Below are 5802 nucleotides of genomic sequence, written 5' to 3' on the forward strand. Positions count from 1 at the left end.
TAGGGCTTTGTCAGTCCTCATGAAAAGCTTTCTTTCCAGGCAGTGGGAAAGTTGAAGGTCAGAAGAAGGACACAGTGCTGAGAATGTAGAAGCTCACAGAATTTGTTCTGTAATGAGACCCTCTCTAGTTCAGAGAAAAATGAAAAGCCCTTTCTTGCCATCAAATTTAAAGTTTATCGGGGAAAACTTTACATAGGAAAACAAACACAGGAAAAATTATTCAGAAAGCATTATGCTTTCAGCCTTCCGATTCCTTTGAAAGAACCTCCATCAGAAGGGGCAGGGTAAGATGAATTCTGCAGCAAATGGGATGGGAAAGAAGGAACCACCCAGCATACATAGGAGAGGATTGAACCAGAATGTAAACTGGAGGCACTGGGTATTGATGTTGATGTTGTCCTTATAAACCCACTGGGTTGAAGAGGTGGTGCTCCAGCTTTCAACCAATGACTAGTGAGTGTCTACATAATGAGCAGTGACCCCTACTCTGTATCTGGAAATCACATATGTGGAGTAACAGCCTCTGCTGGGCATAGCTGGCTAATTGTCTGAAGCCTGGATGAAGAGAGAGGATTATATTACATGCTCCAGCATATTACATTAAGCTGAGTCCTGATTCAGAGCCAATATTTTTGTTCAGTGATGCTTGGTGCTTTAGATCTCTCCCTGGTGGAGTTTGTCTCCCTGAGGAAAATCAGTGATAGCTGTAAAGAGCAGTCCATAAACTATTTTTTTCTCTTTTTTTATTGGAAGATAATTGCTTTACAATATTGTGTTGGCCTATGCCATACATCAACATGCATCAGCCACAGGTATACATATGTTCCCTCCCTCTGGGACCGCCCCTCCCATCTCCCATCTTATCCTACCTCTCTAGGTTGTCACAGAGCAGAAGGCTGAGCTCCCTGTGTCACACAGAAAATTCCCACTTGCTGTCTATTTTACATATGGTAATGTGTATGTTTCCACACTATTCTCGCAATTCATTCCACCTTCTCCTTCCCCTACCTACTGAAATAGGCTAGTCAGTACCATCTCTCTAAATTCCGTATTCATGTATTAATATACAATATTTGTCTTTCTCTTTCTGACTTATTTCACTGTGTATAATAGGCTCTAGGTTCATCCACCCCATTAGGACTGACTCAAATGCATTCTTTTTTTAACAGTTGAGTAATATTCTGCGGTATATATGTGCCACAATTTCTGTATCCATTCATCTGTTGATGGACTAGTTGCTTCCATATCTGTTGTAAAAAGTGCTGCAACGAACATTGAGGTACGTGCATCTCTTTCAATTATGGTTTTCTCAGGGTATATGGCCAGTAGTGGGACTGTTGGGTCAACTGTAACACCGGAGCGCTTTTCTACTTCAGGATAGAGACATCTTCTAGAAAAAGGAGCACTGGGCTGAGAGTCATTTGTGCTAGACTGGGATACTCTAGACCTGGCACTTCCATTGGGCGGGTGTTTGACTCAAGGTAAACCAGTTGTCATCACAGAATTGCCACTTTCTCATCCATAAACTGAGAGAGAATGAGAACTTTCTTCAAATTACAACCTGTCAGAAAACCCAATGTGTACAACAGATAAACTCAGAGAAGCTTTGGTTGGATAACAGATGAGGAATGAAGAACCCATTGCTTACCTTTCCTCTGCTCCTTCCCATTTTCCCTTCAAATGGCTTCACCAAACCTTTAGAAATCCGTCATTCCCAAAATAGCCTCCCATGCTAATCCCCCTAGAGATCACATAGTAGAAATGTTAATCTTTTATTACTGTGGTTTTAGACTTCTGTGTGTTCTAAAATTTCAGTAGGAGAATCACCCTGAAGGTGATTTTACAAAGAAAATAGAAACATGCAAGAGGATGTCTATGTCCTGCAATTCCCGTTTGTTGTTGTTGTTATTGTTTTTTAACTTCAGTCCTTCTCTACTATGTAGAAATCTGTAGTGATTTTGGTTCAAATTAAACCACACTGATACTATGCTACTGTGTGGGTTATGGTTGTATATTGTTGGTTAAAGAAAAATTCTCCATGTTGGTCAGTCTCAAAAGGAACAGCGTGATGACAAAGGGATCCCCAGGTGGCTCAGCCGTAAAGAATCCTGCCAGTGCAGGAGATGCATAAGATGCTGGTTGGATGGATCCCTTGGAGGAGAAAATGGCAACCCACTCCAGTATTCTTGCCTGGAAAATCCTATGGACAGAGAAGCCTGATGGGTTAGTCCATGGAGTTACAAAGAGTCAGACACAACTGAGTGACTATGCACACACGCATGTGATGACAAAAGCTTATCTGTTAAGTGTTTTATACTGACTAGGAGAAAGAAAGAGGCAGTGCAAATAAATAAATAAATAAAGCAGAGGCTTATGGAAGGAGTTGTATGATATCTGGCTTTTGAGTTAAAGTCCTCACTAGACCAAACTGTCAGGTTAAAAAAAGAAAAAACAAACAAACAAACAAAAAACAAAAACAAAAACAGGAAGCAGAGATGTAGGCACATTTGACCTGTTGGTTTTTCGTTTAAAGAATGTGTCTAAGTTAGGAAGAGATTTTGTAGAATCATAAAGCATTGAAAATTTTAAGCTTGAAGGGATCAAAATGATTTTTATCCCAAGAGTGGCTTTAGTTTTTGAGAGGAGCTTTTCTTTTTCTTAAAACGAATGTTCATATATAAGCAAAGGATTTTGATCTTTTGACTAGCCACTTAGGGAATGTTCTTCTTTACAATATGCATGGGGTTTTGGAATGACTGGTAAAGCCTTTCTGGGAAAGAAAATGTAATAGTATGTTGGGTAAATTGAGAAATTGAAATAATTACCCTAAGTTTATCAAGGTAATTTCATTAACACTAGTATTATCAAATATTGTTGCTGAGATCACTAAAACAGTCCTCAGTTGAAATAGAATCACTTATGTGCTTTCGTGATGGTGTTTTTATTACATTTTTTTAAATTTGAAAAACAGAATGCAATCAATTAAGCCACATGTCTGCAGGAAAAAGGTCACATTTTTGCAATTATTTTAACATAAAGAAGTGTTACATATAGAGTCACTGTCAATTACTAGAAATAATTATGTATTTTCTTGGGTAATTTCTTGGTAATTAAAGTGTCAGTGAAGCATAAGATGCTTTGTTAATGAAAAGATTAAAAAACCTCACAAGAGTTTATCATATTTTGTTGAAATGTGGTTCAGTGTTTATTATCATAATTTATGATTGTTATTGTATAACCTTGAATCATATTAATGCACAAGTCATGAGTGTAAGCCAAATAATAGCTCATGAAGTAAAAAGTACATCATATGAGGTGATTCAATAACAATCAGAATTATGATAATAAACATTAAACTGTGTTTCAACAAAGAAAAACACCCTAGAAATATTTTTTCTTTTGATTTTGAAAGAATCCATGACACTAATCACAAAAAAAATTACTGAAGAGGAAAAAAAAAACAAATTTTGCCCTATTTGTTTCCAAGTATTCTATACTGAATAGTATAAACACACAAAACTGCAAACAGAATTTTTATGAATAAAATCATTTCTAAAATCTTGAAAAAGACATTTTGAGTGAATTTTTCACATTGCATGTTGTATGTTTTTTGAAACTAATAATGCTAACCCATTCTTAGCTAGGCAAGACTTAACCTGTTACTTTAGAAGGAGGTGGATTTAAATTGATTCATTCTTTTATTCCTATCCTTTTGGTGACCAGTAAAGATGTGACATGAGAGAGTAAATAGGTCAATGTGCCCTTCTTCTTTCCAGATGTTTCCTGGGAGGAGCAAGAAAAACACAGGAAATCTCACAGGGACACAGGCAAGATTGGGATGCTCCTGGATTCTGAACCTAAGAAGGTAGGACATAAAACAAATACATTTCAAAGATGGACAATTAGGAGCTGTTGTAATGGTGTGCTAGATCTCGCTCTTAGAGTAGATTTTTCGAGAGTAGATTTTGTGCTATTAATGTGTATGTGCTCTAGGTGCTCAGTTGGTAAGTCGTGTCTGATTCCCAGGGACTTTAGCACCAGGGTCCTTTGTCCATGGGAATTTCCAGGAAAAAGCACTGGAGTGGTTTGCCACTTCTTCCTCCAGGGGATCTTCCTGACCTATGGATCAAACCCACATCTATATCTCCTGCCGTAGGAGGATTCTTTACCACTGTGCCGCTGGGGAGGCCCAGAAAGGAGAGTTGAAATGATATTTTGGGCATCTCTTTTCAACTCTCCTTTCAGTGACTTTCCATTTGGAAGATTGAAGTCAGCCTTGGTAGGGTTATTTACACAATGGAAATTGGCAAATGCTACCAATCAGAGCATTTTCTTTTCAGAAAGCCAATCTTTTAGCAAACTAGAAATGATGGGAAGAGAAATGGGCTGTGGATTTGAAAGTCACATTGATCAAAACAGTGACCACTATAGAGCTCAATTAGATCCTCTTCAAGTAGAGGCAAAGATTTACATTTATTCACCTTGTTAAAAATGACCCCTTGTCTGATCTATAAGCCTGAATACATTTGGAAAATCTGGTCCAATGCTTTTGATCTGACTCTTTACCATTCACATAAAGCTTCTAATATTGACATGACCTTTGTTCCCTTCTGCCCCAACAGACTCCCATTAATCTTTTCTTCAAAGAACAAATGAAATGGAAGCTCTACTAAGGGACTTTTGTAGGACAGGACCTGTGCTCCTTGTGACCTGACAGTCCTCTGATTTTTCCAAAAGCTTTCATTTAGTGAAAGCTCAAGCACCTTGTGACATATCAGACATCCCATATCTGGACCCCCAGGTTCTCTTTGCATTCCTATTCCCAAGTGTTCATCACACTACTCTCTTAATCTCTTGTGCATGTTAGATGTGTGCCTCTGCCAAGAGTTCTCTTCCTCTTCCTCACCATCTCTCTAATCCCCCAATTCAACTGGAATTATAGAAAAACTGCTGCCTGCAACACCTCATCTTATCCACAACAGTCATTGCATGTCATATCTCCAAGGACAGGGGCTCTTTATTTTGCAAATATTTTTGAACAATTTGGAAAGTGCAGTTCCAAGCACACTGTGCACATTGAGCCAAGAGTTTCTGTTAACCTTGGAACAAGTCCGGGAGCTACTGTTTACATAACTGAAGGGACAAGGGGGGAAGTGAAAAGGAAAAGGCATCTTTTCAGGATGAGGTTGTACTCAAAGATCCTAGAACTCAAAATTTGGGGATTAATATTTGTGCCTAGATTAGTTTACCTTAGAGCTTTCTACTATAGCAATGCGGGTCTAAGATCATGAACAGATTTTCTGGTTTATGGACAAGAACTGAAACTTGGAGAGCCAGATTAACATTTTTGTCTAATTGTCAAGGGATAGAAGGCTGAAAGGACCAGCTGGGGGAATGCATCAAAAACGCAGATATATTTGCAATCTTAGTTCTTTAGTTTCAAGCCTTCCTGTTTTTTCATCTTCCTATGACCACATTATGACTTATTAATAAGCATTTACATTTTTCAAATGGGGATATTTAAAATTTAAATAAAACTTTCATTGACATGTCATTTTTATAAAATTGTCTGTTGGATTGAACCTAGGTCTCCCACATTGCAGGTGGATTCTTTACCAGCTGAGCTACCAGGGAAGCCTAAGAATACTGGAGTGGGTAGCCTGTCCCTTCTACCACAGATCTTCCCGACCCAGGAATAGAACTGGGGTCTCCTGCATTGCAGACAGATTTTTTACCAGCTGAGTTACCAGGGAAGCCCTTTTCAAATGGGAATATTTAAATAAAACTTTCATTGAAGTGTCA

At 38.3% G+C, this 5802-nt stretch overlaps 1 long non-coding RNA gene across 1 annotated transcript; it reads left to right on the forward strand.

The window, feature by feature from the left end:
• Positions 1-1174: 1174 nt before the first annotated feature.
• Positions 1175-5802, forward strand: LOC139032141 (uncharacterized). The gene is made up of 3 exons (XR_011484666.1): positions 1175-1279; positions 3777-3865; positions 5604-5802. It is a non-coding gene; the product is annotated as an uncharacterized lncRNA (long non-coding RNA).

Source organism: Odocoileus virginianus, chromosome 30 (genome assembly GCF_023699985.2).
Source record: "Odocoileus virginianus isolate 20LAN1187 ecotype Illinois chromosome 30, Ovbor_1.2, whole genome shotgun sequence".
NCBI classification, from domain to species: Eukaryota; Metazoa; Chordata; class Mammalia; order Artiodactyla; family Cervidae; genus Odocoileus; species Odocoileus virginianus.